The sequence below is a fragment of the Notolabrus celidotus genome, chromosome 16 (assembly GCF_009762535.1).
Source record: "Notolabrus celidotus isolate fNotCel1 chromosome 16, fNotCel1.pri, whole genome shotgun sequence".
NCBI classification, from domain to species: Eukaryota; Metazoa; Chordata; class Actinopteri; order Labriformes; family Labridae; genus Notolabrus; species Notolabrus celidotus.
The window spans coordinates 32028591-32047115 of NC_048287.1; the positions used below are offsets into that span (position 1 = coordinate 32028591).

General features: G+C 43.8%; 1 long non-coding RNA gene across 1 annotated transcript in view; it reads right to left on the reverse strand.

The window, feature by feature from the left end:
* Nucleotides 1–274: 274 nt before the first annotated feature.
* Nucleotides 275–18525, reverse strand: part of LOC117827629 — an 82662-nt gene continuing 64411 nt past the window's right edge. The window contains exon 3 of the long non-coding RNA XR_004634247.1: nucleotides 275–910. This is a non-coding gene — a long non-coding RNA (uncharacterized LOC117827629). The remainder of the gene's footprint in view (nucleotides 911–18525) is intronic.

An 18525-nucleotide genomic window follows, 5' to 3' on the forward strand; every position in this document is an offset into this window, starting at 1 on the left:
GCCCCCTGAAAGTCCCAGGACCTTTGAAAAGTACTACCTCCCTAGCAGGGGCTTATAGGGGGGAGATTATCTACCCCTGAACTAAATCTAGACCCTGGGTCCACCGGTCCAAACGCACGTAGTTCCGTGGTAAAGTTCCTCCGGTTGAAATGCACCTAAAGGAGCAAAATTTGAGGTTTGGTTTTCAAAATAAAAGCACCTCAATCTCAGAGGTTTAAGCCGTCCATCACATCCAACCAGTCACCAAATTACAAAGTCATTTCACATCAGAGAGTCGTCTTTGTCACAGCTTTATTTAGAGGTGTGTTCAGGGTCATCCTTTGATGCATAAAGTCACGGACCGGCTGCACTGCTGCCCGAGTTTGGAGAGTGAACCAGCCGTCTCCAAACCACACCACGAGCTCTGATCTTTTGTGTCCATGACTTTGTTTTGTCAGGCCAAGTGTTGGCAAGCTGCTGTCCACATTTGGCTGCAGGATTAGAGACATTTCAGAGCCTCACACTTGGACCGGCTCATTCTCAGAATCCACTGGACCTGCAGCGCCGAGGCTGGCTCTGTGATCATCTTTCATGGGTGGTTATTTCTGCTGCATTCACACACTTTCAGGATCAACATGTGGTGGGTGAAAGTCCCCCGGAGGCACGGTCAGTCGATAAGACGCAGGAGACGAACTTTGTTTATCTGGCAGCGCCTCAAACTGTAATCGTTTGTATCTGTAATCACGGCGGAGCGGCGTGAAATAAAAGGACGTCCGCCTGTGGAGAGTTGGACTGAAGGACACTGGGACAGGACAGACGATGCAGTCTGCTGAACCGACTGAACCGCTGACCTTTCAATCAAGCGGCGGCCTTTCTTTGTCTGCAGAGTTTCAGGGGACGGAGTGGACTTTGACGGCTCAGAGGGGACGAACTGCCAGGGAGCAGATAACATTTAGATTTGTCAGGAAACAGACACAGAAAGATGGACACAGAGGAGAAATGCACTTCAGCCTGCAGCCTCCATCTTTTCTAAATCATAATGGAAGGAGTTTTGGTGCCATGAGGACAATTTACTTCAAATTTAAGAGACAGGGTTTTATGCAAACAGAGAGGAAAAGGAAGAAGGATTTAGTCCTACAAATGAACATTTTAAAAGAGGCTCAATGTGAGTGTTATATAAATATGAGCTCCAGGAAACAGGTGAAGTACAGGAAGAACACGAATAGAAGGGTTGATGAAAAGTTTAATAGTTTGAGAAAGAGACTAAACACACATGGTGTGAACAGACACACGATCAATGAGGCTGGAAACACACGAATGACCAAACAGCAGTAGGAATTAATTACAACTAAATTTATTACCATTATAACAATTGTTTTAGCGTCATTTTTATTCAATTCTATCTCATTTCAATCAGTCTAATTTTTGATAATTATCTGATTTTATTTCATTGATTTTAGAGTAATAATTTTAGTTTATTTTTCTAGTATTTATCTGGTTTTAATTTATTAATTTACTGTAATTTATTTAATTGTATTCATCTGTCATTTATAAATATTATTCTAATTATTGAATTGAATTTATCTAGTATTTATTCATTTTATTGTAATTAATTAATTGTATTTTTCTGGTATTAATCTGATTTTATTTTATTGATTTTATTGTATTTTTCTGATAACTCTAGGTTTTATTGTATTGATTTTATTCTAATTCATAATTATATATATATTGATTTTAATTTTATGATTTTATTTTATTTATCTGATTGATTTCATTATAATTATTTTATTGTATTAATCTACTATTTAATAATTTTATCGTAATTTTTTAATTTTATTTTTCTGATATTTATCTGATTTTATTTATTTTATTATAATTATTTATTGTTTTTATCTGGTATTTATTAATTTTAGTGCAATTACTTACTTTAATTTATCTGATTTTATTGAATTTTTTATGTATTGAATTTTGTATTTAGTATTTCATATTACTTTCCTCTCTTATTTTAGCCTTGTACCATTTTACGTATTGCTGTTGTCTCTGATGTTGCTCTTTTGTGAAGCTCTTCGGGCGACATGCTTGAATGTATGAAAGGTCATATATGAATAAAAATGAGTTGAGTAAACGTGACATAAATATCAGACGCTGATGGACAAACGTCATCCTGCAGTTCTGCACGTCTGACCTGAAGTCCTGGAGCAGCACTGACGCAAGGACAGCAACATGAGGACCAGATTCAGTAAACCCAATGACGTCTGTTTGATTCTATGAGTCCTAAAAGACTGTCTGTACCTGCAGCTCCCTCCTCCCTGCAGAGCTCTATTAAAACAACAAATTATCTACACGTAAATATATCAAAGAAGAAGAAGAAGAAGGGACTGAGAAGCAAAGAGATAACTCAGCAGTCCCTGCCGCCCCATGAGAGAATGCAGTTCCTCAAAACGGAAACCAATAAAGATCCCTGCAGAGAGCAGAGACACGTAATGGACTGGAATCTGTCCCCATGGACCTGAACCGGCACAGAGAGTGAATAAAGACGACGCAGCTCAGACCTTTGCTGTGATGAAAGCTTGTGCACTTTGTAGTGGTTTAAATATGTTTAGGGAGGCCGGCCTGTATTTCAAGCAGCAGTTATTTCCCAGTTTACCCAGAGCTGCACAGAGAAGACTGAACTGTATGTTACAGAGCAAAATCAAAACCAGTCAAATAAAGAGTCCTTCAAAAGAAGAAGAAGACAAAGAGTCCTCTCCAATCACAGGGCTTGCAGTCCACATCAATTTGATGTGTAGTCACATATTGGGGGAGGTGCATGTCAGGCTACATGCAAAGGCTTCTGTGCTAACTGTAGCCTATGCTGTAACTAGCTAAATACTGTGAGGTGCTCTCATCATGGTGGATTAAGGTGGGGTCAGACTGAGTCTGATCCTGTCTTGGTGTTGGGTCTCTGCTCATAATTTAACAGAGAGAGGTCTAGACCTGCTCTGTTTGTAAAAGAGTCTTGAGATAACGTTTGTTGTGATTTGGCGCTATACAAATAAAGATTGATTGATTGATTGATTGATTGATTGATTGATTGATTGATTGATTGATTGATTGATTGATTGATTGATTGATTGATTGATTGATTGATTGATTGATTGATTGATTGATTGATTGATTGATTGATTGAAAAAGGGCTACACAGACCTACAGCATTGATTCGACACAGTAGTATCAACCAAGCTGAAGTGCAAACAACTGCAGTTCCTTGAGTGTCCACTTGAGGCTGGCTCCACAATGTGTGGTCAACCGATAATCAGGTTGAATCAGTATTTCTTAGGCATATCCGCGCTCTTACTAGCATGAATTTGAATGTAGCATTTCCTCATGACTCCGTCTATTCCTTCCGTCTATCCCCTTGGAGCTCCTCCAAAATGACGCCTCCACCCCCCATGCTCACATGCACGAGCGCCGCTGATTCATGACCACATGATGGTGACTGATTCCAAACCGGTCCTCAGCACAGCGGTAAGAAAACACCAAAACATTCTCATAGTGAAAGTTAAAAACACAAACAGGAAATGTACGCTCTGCAGGAGGCGGGCAGAACGGCAGGACAAGATCTGATTGGTTTAAAATTTTGGGACCCAAAAACAGTGATTGGTTGGTGTTTTCCCAGGTTTACTCCGGCTGTAGATAGCAGCTTTTCTTACCTCTTTTTTAAGAACACATTATGTATTGATTACCATCAGGACTCGCCATGCTAGTAACAACCTGTGAACTCAGACTTTACAACATGATCTGTGGCCTGCATCTTCTCCTTCACTGCTCTGAAATGCACGAGTAGATTCTAAGGTTGGGAAAACTCAAACTGCTTTTCACTGAATTATTGGATGTGGAGAACTCCGCATTAATCATACAAATCAGATGTTTCTTATTATTCAAGCACACTTACGTCCCACGTGACTGTTTGTGTTTTATGTCTGGCATGTTCCAATGTTCCAATGTTCCAATGTTCCAATGTCATTTAGCAGACGCTTTTATCCAAAGTGACGTACATACGAGAACAAGAAGAACACAAGCAAAGATCTAGACAAGAGGAAACAAGATCAGTAAGAGGAACAAAGAGCTTCAAGTCCATTTGGGTGCAGGTACTGCCAAGCAGTGTAAAGGCAATGCACAAAGTAAATAAGGAACATCTACAATGAAGCAACCAAACCATTTAAGACCTTCCATTATCATCATCAACAATTAACATCACCACAATAATGACCAAAGTACCAAGTGCTGGGTCACTCCAGACCTGAACACAGAGTCCCAGAGTAGAGCAGGACAGTGAGAGTCAACTGTAGCTGGAAGACATGATCTGCCCCTGGGGACAACAGTGGAGAACAGTCTAGCTAAGTGCATAGTGCTTCCTAAAGAGCTGGGTCTTTAGCTGTCTTTTGAAAGTAGAGAGGGACTCTGCAGATCGAATGGAGTTGGATAATTCATTCCACCATTTAGGGACAACAGAAGAGAAGAGTCCAGCTAGTGGTTTTGATTTTGAGGCCTTATGTGCTGGAAGCACTAGGTGCTTTTCAGAGGCTGAGCGTAGCAGGTGAGAAGGGCAGTAGACCTGGATGAGGGGTTCCAGGTAAACTGGAGCGGTTTTGGTTCCTGCTTTGTAAGTCATGATTAGAGTTTTGTATCTGATGCGGGCTGCAACTGGAAGCCAGTGTAGCTGCATGAGCAGGGGAGTGACATGAGCTGTCTTAGGCTGGTTGAAGACCAGACGTGCTGCTGGGTTCTGGATCATCTGCAGAGGTTTAACTGTGCATGCAGGGAGGCCTGCCAGTAGAGAGCTGCAGTACTCAATGTCGCAACAAGTGAACCCACCGATCGAGGCTGAACCTCCTTCACAGAACATGACGACAACACAACACGACCTCTTGGAGAGCGAGTTTTTTTCCTAACTCACAACTTTCTGACTTTCAAAGAGGAACTTATTTCCTCTTCATGGATCCTCAAACCTCTGGCTTCGTCTCCTCTCCGCACTAATTGCTCCGTATTTGTGTTCCTCCTCCTCCTCCTTCTCTCCTCTCCTCTCTCTTTTCTCCTCCGCTCTCCTTCGGTAATTAAGCGGGCAGATTTTATGCTTCTTGGTCTGACAATAGCAGCTCCTGAGGCAGCCGCCATCAATGCCAGGGCTCACTGTCGAATAAGCTCACAGATAACACACACACATGCACACACACACACACGCACACACACATGGTTAATAAAGAGTGTTATATGTGCATATAATATGGATTTACACACTGACAAATGGAATGACACGGATGCAGTTGCTGAGCTGAACATGCATATTAATGATGCTATACATACTTAAACATGCAGCACACACACACACACACTCACACACACACACACACTCACACAGACATCAGAGAGTGTGTCCTTGATCTATGCTCCAAAGACTTTACACGTTTTTTGATGCAAATTCACAAAAACTGTGAAAACAATGGAGCAACTTCCTGCAATCACCGCCCGGCCCGTCAATCAGAGCGGGATTATTTGAGTGTGTGTGTGTGTGTGTGTGTGTGTGTGTGTGTGTGTATGTGTGTGTGGATCTGAAACACACACACACACATCCTTTCTTCCTCTTCATCCTCTTTGTCTGTGAACCTTTCTATCCCCCTCTTCCTCTCCTCACAGTAACACTTGTCGTCCATTAGCCTCTCCGAGCGTCTCTCTCTCCAGCTGTGGGGAATCAAACGAGCGCGGCGCCGCTTGGCCCCGGCGTCCGGCTCCCTCGGCATCCTTACGTTGATGCTGTTGCTAGGAGACGTGAAAGCAATTTCAAATACAAAAAAAAAATATGCCTCACAAAAGATGCTAAGTACCTCTGTGGTGCTGGGCTGCGTTCAAGGGCACTCCAGAAAACTGGGGCGAGGGAAAGTTCTCTGTCCCCTCTCTCTCTCTCTCTCTCTCTCGTCTCGTGTGAGCGGCTCATCAGGCGAAACAATCAGCGCTCGGATGACGGAGTGACCTTGAACACAACGCCAGAGTGAGGAAGTGTTACCTGCTCCGAGCCGAGCGGTGACACCTGAGAGTGAGTGAAGGAGACGTTTCCCGGTGATTAAAGTGGACAGAGGCTGTAATCAAGTCTTTGAGGGAGAGGAGGAACGATCACTTATCGGCCAATCACAGAGCGGCGGCCGAGAGGTCTTTTTACATGCCTGTCCCTCCGTCCTGCAGGACACCAAACAAACAAGACAACAGACAACACGTCGCTGAGACAGCCGTTTTAAATTCCAACACCAAGGATTTGTTGTAAACTTCACGTCAGGCGTTTCAAATAACAGAGGGTACATCTGATAAACGACCTTCATGTGAACGGGACAGAATCAGCTCATCTGACAAAATCCACAAACCTCACTCTGAAGTCCCTCACAGGAAATACAGTTCCTCAAATGACCACATGTTCACCAATTCATGTAACGATGCTGCTTTCCTGTCAGAGTAACTTCCCTCAGAGATTTGGGACCTTTAAAGGAACTCAAGTACCCCTTGTCGGCCGAGGCAGTTTCAGGGCCGGTTTGGAGTCGGCGCTAAATTGAGAACCAGTTTTTCGTGTTTGGGCTGCGAGTGAACCGGCTCCCGGCCGAGGAAACTGGTTCCAGAGTCTTTCCAACTCTTTGCTGGTCTAGAACCCCGAACCGCTTACGTCAGGGGCGAGGGGCGGGGCTGCCGTGATCAAAAACACAAACCAAACGTGTTTCCTCCATCGTCCTGCAGCGAACAAAATAAAAGAGACTGATGGATTCAAAGGCAAAGCAGCGGTGGGTCGAGGAGACAAGCTGCTGCTGTCCACCATCGTTGTTGTTGTGAGGGAAAGTTCACGCTAGCGCTGCTGGGAAAAGCGGTCACGTAAATCTGACGTCATGACGTGACTCTTCCACGGGGGGAGAAACAAATGGCTGCTGTGTTAGTTTGCAGGTTCAACCAGCTCCGAAACCAGCGCAAGCACCACACCGGACATACAACCCGGTTCACGTTGGTCGAAAAGAGGTAAAGGTGATTCAAACAAGTGCCAAAAAGTGCAGTTCCTCAAGTGTCCACTAGAGGCTAGTCCCAAAAGTGAGTCAATCTCCATAGAGCCTCATGTTAAAACGTCCAACTTTACAGCAGGAATAAACATGTTTACATCCTGGTACAAAAACAGTACAAAACATAACTCACCTGTTTATACTTGAAGCACATGTTTACGTCAGCTACAGTGTTCCCGCCTGTCAATCAAGTCAGCCACGCCCTTATTTGGGCAAAATTCGTAAGTTTTACATCTTCAAAAATAAGGAGTTATAGTAAATTCACCCCATACAGTGTGTGCTGATGGTGAAATGAGATATTCAGGCTACACTTGTTTTTTGAACCAGGCTGTAAACATGTTTATTTCTGCTGTAAAGATCGTCTTCTGTGAATGGGTGTGTATGTGGTTTCCGTTGTTTCTGCCTCTAGTGGATGCTTGAGGAACTGCAGTTTTAAGCACTTCAAAATTGGTTCATATCTCTCAGAAATGGGTCCTTTTAAGAACCTCAAGGCGATTCAAACAAGTGGAAAAAAACAGCAACTGCAGTTCCTGAAGCGTCCACTGGAGGCTGGTCCCTAAGGTGGGTCAATCTCCATAGAGCCTCATGTTAAAATGACTAACTTTACAGCAGGAATAAACATGTTCACAGCTTTGTACACGGACAGTACAAAACCTGTTTATACTTGAAGCACATGTTTACGTCAGCTACGTAGTATCCATGACGTCAACCATCGGTTTTGAAGTCGATCGTCAGTGGGTGCCATATTGGAAATGCTGAACTCAACCTAACTTCTGTCGAGCTAGTGTGAGGTAAAGAGGCGGGCCTTTAGCCTCCTCGCTAACAGCTACAGTGTTCCTGCCTGTCAATCAAGTCAGCCATGCCCTTATTTGGGCAAAACTCATACGTTTAGTATCTTAATTCCCCCCGTACAGTGTGTGCCGATAGAGAAATGAGATATTCAGACTACACTTGTTATTTGAACCAGGCTGTGAACATGTTTATTTCTGCTGTAAAGATCGTCTTCTTTGAATGGGTGTGTATGTGGTTTCCTGTGTTTCTGCAGCCAGCCTCTAGTGGACGCTTGAGGAACTGCAGTTTTTAACATTTCTACATAGGCTTCATATTTTAAGACCTTTATTGTGGGAACACAGTGACCCTCAACCTCGGGGTCGCAAGTTCATTTCCGAGCGTGGAAGAAAGAGATGTCAAAATGAAAAAGCACATTTTTAAAAGGGTGCTGTTTATTTTATTACACCACCTGTACTGATTATATCTGTTTCAGTCGTCTTTAAAGATCGTCTTCTTTGAATGGGTGTGTATGTGGTTTCCTGTGTTTCTGCTAGTGGACGCTTGAGGAACTGCAGTTTTTAGCACCTCTGCATGGACTTCATGTCTCTCTGCCGCTTGGTTTAGACTTACAGTTGTGTATAATTAAGGGGCGTGGCCTCTTTGAGTGACAGGTGGGATTACTTCATGTTAATGTCAAGGCTCATAATCCGGAACGCAGTGACCCTCAACCTCGGGGTCGAGAGTTCATTTCCAAAGTTCGCAGAAAAAAAAGACGTCACGATGAAAAAGCATATTTTTAACAGGGTGCTGTTTCTTTCATTACACCGCCTGTACTGATGTCATTTGTTTGAGTCGGCTCTGCGACCTCTCGTCACTAGAAACAGTCGGCGTTTGAATAAAACAGAAACCCAGCGGCGCTCTTGAAGCAGCTTCTCACTGTACTCACACTCGTGCATCACTCTGCTGGATTTGATTGTGTGGAAACGGAGGTCATTTCACAGCGTTAGCTACCTGAGGGAACCTGACATTTAAATGGGCCTCCTCGTTATCGCTCACTCGCTCCCTCTCTCGCCTCTCTCGCCTCTCCGCTCTCTCGTCCTTGTCCTCTAATGCCTGATATCCATCCAGTTTCCTCCTCTTTATCCTCCATCAGCTCTGCTTTCCGCTCTCCAGCTTTCCCCCCGTTAGTTCCTCTTGTTCCATTTCCCCCTCGCTTCATCTCTTCCACTTCTCATCCTCTCGTCTGAAACCTTCTTTTTCCCTCTCAAAGCCCGCCATCATTCACCTCCACAAAAACCCAAAGCAGCTGCAGATCGAAAGCTCTTAAAGCTGCGCGGGGCGAGCAGGTGAAGGCTGAAGGGAGAGTGAAAAGAAGGAAGCCAATAACCCGACGTAGACGTCCACAGGTGGAGCTAATGGACGCTAACTTTCCTGCAGGAGGAGGAAACATGGAGTCTTCTCTTATCACCTGAATAATTCATCTGAGAGACTTTAAAGTGAAGCAGTGGAATCGGTTCCACAGCGGATCTGAAATCAGGTTTTAATTGATTCAAAGGCTCAAAATGAGCCGCGGAGACGACTGCGGGTTCGTTAATGAGTCTGATGGATGTGATCGACGCACACGTGTCGGCGCGGACATGCCTGTTCTCGCACGAAGCCGCTCGCTCTCAGCGCCGAGGAGCTCTGCGGGGTCACACGGTAATTTTTCATTAATATGCAAATGCAGACGCCATGAGCTCCCCGCGGTGTCGGGATCAGGCTTTGTTTTCAGGTGTCTTCACTTCACAACAAACAAACAAGACGGTCACCGAGACGACACCAAGATCCACACACAGAGAGCTACCAGTGAGAGAGGATGAGGAGGACGAAGAGTTCAGTGTGTGAGGATGAAGAGGACGAAGAGTTCAGTGTGTGAGGATGAAGAGGATGAGGAGTTCAGTGTGTGAGGATGAAGAGGATGAGGAGTTCAGTGTGTGAGGATGAAGAGTTCAGTGTGTGAGGATGAAGAGTTCAGTGTGTGAGGATGAAGAGTTCAGTGTGTGAGGATGAGGAGTTCAGTGTGTGAGGATGAAGAGGATGAAGAGTTCAGTGTGTGAGGATGAAGAGGATGAAGAGTTCAGTGTGTGAGGATGAAGAGTTCAGTGTGTGAGGATGAAGAGGACGAGGAGTTCAGTGTGTGAGGATGAAGAGGACGAAGAGTTCAGTGTGTGAGGATGAAGAGTTCAGTGTGTGAGGATGAAGAGGATGAAGAGTTCAGTGTGTGAGGATGAAGAGTTCAGTGTGTGTGTGAGGATGAAGAGCTCAGTGTGTGAGGATGAAGAGGATGAAGAGTTCAGTGTGTGAGGATGAAGAGTTCAGTGTGTGAGGATGAAGAGCTCAGTGTGTGAGGATGAAGAGGATGAAGAGTTCAGTGTGTGAGGATGAAGAGTTCAGTGTGTGAGGATGAAGAGTTCAGTGTGTGAGGATGAAGAGGATGAAGAGTTCAGTGTGTGAGGATGAAGAGGATGAAGAGTTCAGTGTGTGAGGATGAAGAGTTCAGTGTGTGAGGATGAAGAGGACGAGGAGTTCAGTGTGTGAGGATGAAGAGGACGAAGAGTTCAGTGTGTGAGGATGAAGAGTTCAGTGTGTGAGGATGAAGAGGATGAAGAGTTCAGTGTGTGAGGATGAAGAGTTCAGTGTGTGAGGATGAAGAGCTCAGTGTGAGGATGAAGAGGATGAAGAGTTCAGTGTGTGAGGATGAAGAGTTCAGTGTGTGAGGATGAAGAGCTCAGTGTGTGAGGATGAAGAGGATGAAGAGTTCAGTGTGTGAGGATGAAGAGTTCAGTGTGTGAGGATGAAGAGTTCAGTGTGTGAGGATGAGGAGTTCAGTGTGTGAGGATGAAGAGGATGAGGAGTTCAGTGTGTGAGGATGAAGAGGATGAGGAGTTCAGTGTGTGAGGATGAAGAGGATGAGGAGTTCAGTGTGTGAGGATGAAGAGGATGAAGAGTTCAGTGTGTGAGGATGAGGAGTTCAGTGTGTGAGGATGAAGAGTTCAGTGTGTGAGGATGAAGAGGATGAAGAGTTCTGCAGCCTGAAGCCTTCTTCATCAAAGCGTACAGTTCTGTGTTCCGTGCGTCGGATCGTCAGATAAGCTGAACGAGGGAACTCGACTTTGATGACGGAGAGAAAGAAGCTCTCAGCTGAGTGAAGGATAACGTTCAGCGATGAGTGACGGCGTCAGATCAGCTGCTCCCATCAGATCGCTCTTCATCTCTCTCTTTCATACGTCTGATCTGATCTGAGCTGACATATTCTGCTCTTCTTCATCAACATATATTGGTCTAAGAGGTCCTCAAAACATGTCTTTAAAGTTTATTGCTCATAAAAACACTTTGAAATCAGATTCTGGTCTGCCTGTAAACCCCTCTTTTTCAGCCCTGCTCAGAACAGGCTGTTTTCTGTGTCTGTGCCTTTAAATGAGAATGAGCTCTCTGACCACGCCCCCTCAGGAAGTGGGTGTGGCCTCGGCTGTCCAGCACGTTGATCTAATGTTTACATCAGGGGCGTCAAACTCATTTCAGTTCAGGGGCCACATACAGCCCAAGTTGATCTGAAGTGGGCCGGACCAGTAAAATCATAACATAATGACCTATAAGTAACAACAACTCTTACTGTTTCCCTTTGTTTTAGTGCAAAAAAGTACAAGTAAATTCTGAAAATGTTCACATTTAATGAATTATCTTTCTACAAAAACAGCTGTTGTATTTATTGCCATGATGAGTCTCATAGTGGGGCCAAATATTTTACTCTTAAAGCCCTGAAACCTGCTGCGAACACACCAAACACACAGGTTACCCATTCACTTGACACAGAGTGTAATGTTTACTGCAAAAGAACAGAGAGACTATAATTATGAAGAAGGTAAAGATGACTATTATGGACCCCCCGCAGCACAATGATTGTATGCAAACCCCAGAGGACAAATTTGAAATAGTAGTTACTTTTATTGAAAAATGGATATAATGTCTTCTCTGTAGTTTTTTCACTACTTCAAGTCATTCCGTGGGCCGGATTGGAACCTCTGGCGGGCCGGTTTTGGCCCGCGGGCCGCATGTTTGACACCCCTGGTTTACATGTTGGCTGAATATACACGGCTGTTCACAGACCCGCGTTACTTCAACCCTCTGCAGGACCTTTCTGAACCATTGGTCATAGATTTAGTGTTTCTTGTTGTTTTATTTATCAGCATGTCGACGTGTGTCTTGGTACACAGCTACCAACATGTAGCTATGTGGCTATGCTAACTAGAGCTAGCACTTATCCATGAAAACTAAAAATCATCCACTAGATCTTCAAATCTGCAGACGTGGGGAGTCAAAGCGACCTTTGTGTTTATTAAGACAGCCTACAACTAGCATGCCTCCCTCCTAAGCTCCTTGTTAGCACACATGTGTGCAGGGAATGAAAAACGGAGGAGGGGTTGAGTTGTATTTTATACACCTCCACCTGTGACTTTGAACAAACATCTCTTTAAGTCCTCAAAGAATCAAGCTCAGGAGTTATTTGTGTTTCCAATCTGTCCTTTCTTTTTTAGGCACAGACGATAACACAGGAAGATAACAGCTGTGTGATACTGTAACCACGGCTGTCTGGCCCCGCCCTCATCCTTCACCTCTTGCATGCTTCTGCTACAGCTCAACGCTTCCATCCAAAGCCTGCACACTCAATAAAACTCTCTCATGGAAGCTTTAAAGCGTGCACGGGGGCCGTCACTCATCCTGTGATTCTGCAGAGCGTGCAGATGTTCAGCTCGACCCTGAACGGCTGCTTTGTAATCAGAGTTGTTCTTTTACTGTTTATTATGAACGCAGGGAGGATTCACCCGGTTCAAACCAGGGTTTTTCTGTTAGTCCATGAGAATCTTTTCATATCTCAGGATGTGTTCGGTGTTATTTATCAGCTGAAGCTCGTCTGAAAGGGTCGAATAGACACAACGACGACTTCTGAAGACGAGCTTTTCTTTATCGGAGGAGGAAATGTTTGCGTTCGCGCTCTCTCTCGTAAAGCGAGCGTGATCCCGGGTGGCGTCTCCGTCAACAGAAGCTCTTATCGATGAGTGAATGCACACAGTTGGCAGATTATCAACAAGCCTAAGTGTAAAGAGTAAATCAGCGCCCGCAGCGTGATTAGAGTAACTCCTCTGATTAACAGGCTCACCTATACAGCCCATCAGAAACTGAAATCCTGGCGCCGTGCCTTTAAGAGACTCAAACGCCGCCGACGCAGCCAAACGGGATGGACGAGGTTTCAGCAAGGACACAAACTCGGCACCACATCAGAGCCAAAGATGTGATCTTTATTTGTTTTTATCTTTTAAAGATACACTCAGTGACGCTGACGGTTTGGTGGATTGATGTAGTTCTGAAGAGGGGGCGGAGCCTACATGAAGCTAGGACCAGGTCTTAGTTATGCTGCTATAGGCTTAGACTGACACACTGGGATCCTGTCTTTCCCTCTCTCTCCTCTCTCTGCCTGTCTCTCACTTTAACTCTGCCTGTCCCATTAAAGTTACTAACCATAGACCTTTCTGGAGTCCCTGAGCTCCCTTGTCTCGTAGGTTCCTCTGGATCTCTGCTGTAGATTCCTTTTTTGGGGTCTGTTATTCATCCTATCTTTCTTTCATTCTTTCTTTCTTTCTTTCTTTCTTTCTTTCTTTCTTTCTTTCTTTCTTTCTGTCTGTCTGTCTGTCTGTCATTGCTTCTTCCCTGCTTTCTTTCTTTCTTTCCTTTTTCCTTACTTTCTCTCCTTCTTTCTTTCTTTCTTTCTTTCTTTCTTTCTTTCTTTCTTTCTTTCTTTCTTTCTTTCTTTCCTTTCTTTCCTTTCTTTCCTTTCTTTCCTTTTTCCTTACTTACTGTCCTTTCTTTCCTTCTCTCCTTCTTTCTTTCTTTCTCTCCTTCTTTCCTTCTCTCCTTCTTTCTTTCTTTCTTTCTCTCCTTCTTTCTTTCTTTCTTTCCTTTGTTCTTACTTTCTCTTTCTCTCTTTCCTTTTTCCTTACTTGCTGTCCTTCTTTCTTTCTCTCTCTCTTTGTTCTTTGTTTGTTCATCCTTTGTCTCCTTTTCTCCTCCCCTCCTTTCCTTCTGTCCTTCCTTCCCCATTTCTTCTCCTCTTTTTCTTTCTTCTGGTCTCCCTCTCTTCTCTCTTTTCTTAGACCTTTCTGGAGTCCCTGAGCTCCCTTGTCTCGTAGGTTCCTCTGGATCTCTGCTGCTGTGGACGTGGTCCAGACTCCAGCTGCTACAACTACTACTATCCGTCTCCCCACTATCATCTCTCTCTCTCTTCATCTCCCTCTATCCCTCTCTCCAACACGGTCTCAGCAGATGTGTGTCTAACATGAGTCTGGTCCTGCTGGAGGTTTCTGCCTGTTAAAGGAAGTTTGTCCTTGCCACTGTAACTTGCTAAATGCTGCAAAGTGCTCTGCTCATGGTGGATTAAGATGAGATCAGACTGAGTCCTGTCTGGAAGAGGGGACTGGATCTGATCCGGTCTTGATGTTTGGTCTCTGTTAATAATAGAACATAGAGTACAGTCTAGACCTGCTCTGTTTGGAAAGAGTCTTTTATAAATGAAGACCCCAGGTATGACCTTAAACCCTGGATAAGGTGTTGGAGATAATGTCCCCAGGAACTGTAAATAAACGGATCAATGAACCCAAATTGGAAACACACACTGGACACAGTTTATTGCATCGATCAGAACTCGTGTCCAGAGCGAGTTCCCTCAAACTCGCTCCCTAACATCGATTCCTCTTCGCGCCTCCAAACAGCAGCCTGAGCAGCAGCTGTAACGACCCCCGTGATCAGGATCAGCTCCTGCGGCTCAGCGCGTGATCCTGATCTCCTCTAAACGCCGTCCACACATGTTGAATGAAATCCCTGCACACGTCAGGGTGTTTCATGTGACTGAGTGTGATACTGCAGCCTTTTCACACCTCCGCTCTGCCGCAGTAGAACAATAGAGAACATGGAACTGTGTGAGAGTGTATGTGGAGGATTAACCTTGTGAATAAAAGCTCAGTCTGTCTGTTTCCATGGCTCTCTCTCTCTCTCTCAGACCCGGGCTCTGCAGTGCTCTGCAGCTCTGCACACAAAGGCAGAAATGTAGAGTTCATGAAAAAAGGCTTCTAACAAACAGCAGCCAGCGAGCGGAGGAACATAAGCCCTTAGAAAAATAACCCCGCTCTAAAGAATCCAGATGACAAGTGTGCCTCTGTTAGATTCTACAGTCCAGTCTGAGACGCCTCCCATCATTAGTAATGTTCAGTCACGCCGAGGATCGTCTCAAAGGCCGATGTTATTTAGAGAGAAATGTTTCTGTGAGCTGAAATCTGAGATTATGTCCCAGAGATGTTGACTGTAGAAGTGTTTGGGTAATTCAGAGGTCAGAGAGAATCTCTGCTGTGAATCTCATCGTTCTCTGTTTAGAGATTTTCCAGGCTTTAACTTTTGGATTCGTCTTTTCTTCAGAAACAGATCAAATCAAAAAAAACAGCAGAAAGAGAAAATATCTAAAACGATCAGAACTAGCTCCTGAAGAAACTCATCTCAAGGATTTCTGTTTAAAAGTTTCAATATTAAAACTGAATTTAAAATCAAAGAATTAAAATCATTTCAATCTCATCCTGTCCTGAACGATAGGATAAGATTTAATATTATCAGTAAGGCACGATACGACACGATACGATACGATACTAGATGATACAATAAGGTAAGATCTGATACAAGAAGGAAGGAGAAGGTACGATAAAATACAATATAATAAAGTACAATACAATACGATTCATAAGTTACGATACGAAACGATAGGATAAGATACGATAAGGTGCAATAAGATACGATATGATAAGGTACGATACAATACGATAAGTTATGATACGATGAGGTACGATAGGGAACAGTAAGGTGCGATAAGATATGATAAGTTACAATAAGATACGATAAGGTACGATAAGTTACAATAAGGTACGATAAGATACGATAAGGTACGATAAGATACGATAAGATACGATAAGTTACAATAAGATACCATAAGATACGATAAGTTACAATAAGATACGATAAGTTACAATAAGATACGATAAGTTACAATAAGGTACGATAATGTGCATAAGGTACGATAAGGTACGATAATGTGCATAAGGCACGATAAGGTACGATAATGTGCATAAGGTACGATAATGGTCATAAGGTACGATAAGGTACGATAATGTGCAATAAGATAGGATTAGTTACAATAAGATACGATAATGTGCGACAAGGTACGATAATGTACAATAATGTGCGATAAGATACGATTAGGTGCGACAAGGTACGATAATGTGCGACAAGGTAAGATAAGGTGCGATAATGTGCGACAAGGTACGATAATGTGCGATAATGTACGATAAGGTGCGATATTGTGCGACAAGGTAAGATAAGGTGCGATAATGTGCGACAAGGTACGATAATGTGCGATAATGTACGATAAGGTGCGATATTGTGCGACAAGGTAAGATAAGGTGCGATAATGTGCGACAAGGTACGATAAGGTGCGATATTGTGCGACAAGGTAAGATAAGGTGCGATAATGTGCGACAAGGTACGATAAGGTACGATAATGTGCGACAAGGTACGATAAGGTGCGATATTGTGCGACAAGGTAAGATAAGGTGCGATAATGTGCGACAAGGTACGATAATGTGCGACAAGGTACGATAAGGTGCGATATTGTGCGACAAGGTACGATAAGGTGCGATATTGTGCGACAAGGTACGATAATGTGCGACAAGGTACGATAAGGTGCGATATTGTGCGACAAGGTACGATAATGTGCGACAAGGTACGATAATGTGCGATAATGTGCGACAAGGTACGATAAGGTGCGATATTGTGCGACAAGGTACGATAATGTGCGACAAGGTACGATAAGGTGCGATAATGTGCGACAAGGTACGATAATGTGCGACAAGGTACGATAAGGTGCGATAATGTGCGACAAGGTGCGATAATGTGCGACAAGGTACGATAAGGTGCGATATTGTGCGACAAGGTACGATAATGTGCGACAAGGTACGATAAGGTGCGATATTGTGCGACAAGGTACGATAATGTGCGACAAGGTACGATAAGGTGCGATAAGGTGCGATAAGGTGCGATAAGGTGCGATAAGATATGATAAGGCACAGTAAGGTGTGATAAGATACGATAACATACAACAAGGTATGATAAAATCAGATAATGTGCGATAAGATACTATAAGGTAGGATAAGGTGTGATTCTATACGATAAGGTACGATCTGATATAGTATGATGCGATACAATACAATAAGGTGCAATAATGTACGATATATCATAAGATACAATCTTTATTCAATCTAACGTGATATGATGACATGAGATAAGATCCAATACGATCGTCCTATCCGGTTCCATACCGAACATTATGATACGCTAACATCAGATTATTACCTGGCCTTCTTACTAATCACCTGGAAGGGTCAAATGCTTGATCCTGATTGGTTGAAATCTCTGATTGATCTGATGTGTTTCGCTTTTGATGTTCAGAGGACAGGAGTTACAGCATATCCAGTGTCCTGTTCATGATTTCATCTCTTCCTGTTGACACTGTGGCAAAAACCTCAACTTTCAGATCTCATCAGTTCATGGAGGATATTATAAATGTTACTCTCTGTGGTTAACGGCTTACATATCTGCAGAGCTCTGTCAGTGACCACGGCCAGCTGTGCACATGCTCTGTTCGAGGTGCTCTGTGTGTGTGTGTGTGTGTGTGTGTGTGTGTGTGTGTGTGTGTGTAATCATGCTCTGTGTGTTTATGTCTCAGAGGAACGCAGGAATAAATAAAGTAATAACACAAAGCTGTCGCCATATGTGCGCTCACACCTCCGCGTCCTTCAGGGAAACCATGAAATGAATGAGGAGTCGTGTGTGTGTGTGTGTGTGTGTGTGTGTGTGTGTGTGTGTGTGTGTGTTTGTGTGTGTGTGTGTGTGTGTGTGTGTGTTTGAGAGAGGACGGTATGTTACCGTCGAGCTGAAGGACAAATCCCGACCACGTTAAAGAGAAACTCATTTCAACAGAGAGGAAGACGACGGACACGATGGAATATGTTCTCTGAGTGAGAGTTTTGTTTTCTGAACTTTGACCTTGATTGGACCTTGAGTTTAGTTTAATCACAGGTCAGTTTCATGAACACAGGCAGTCTGACTCGAGTACAATAAGAAGATGTTAGAGCGACTTCCACACCTCAAGAAGCATCAACACCATCTACATTTATCAAACACACACGAATGCATTAAGGGGAGATTTTCTTGGCTGAGCTTTCACACCAAGCTTTGGAAATCGATTGCAGTAAATATTAATATTAGATGAGTAACTTTTGGACGTCACGGTATCGATCAGTCAGGGATCGATCAGCTCGTCCCTGCAGCGGTGATGAAATCTGCTCATGAAGAGAGGAGAGAGCGGCAGAGAGACGGATCGCTCCATCACTCTGTTTCTCCTCAAATGTTGAAATAACTTTGATTTCTCTCGGCTTCACCTCTGGGGTTCTCTGCTCGCCTCTACCTCCACCTTTAGAGGATGACTCGGTATTAAAGGTGCATTACGTAAAGAGGCGACTGCAATTACATTAAAGAACACTACGATGCAAAATACGACCTTAAAGAGGCACAA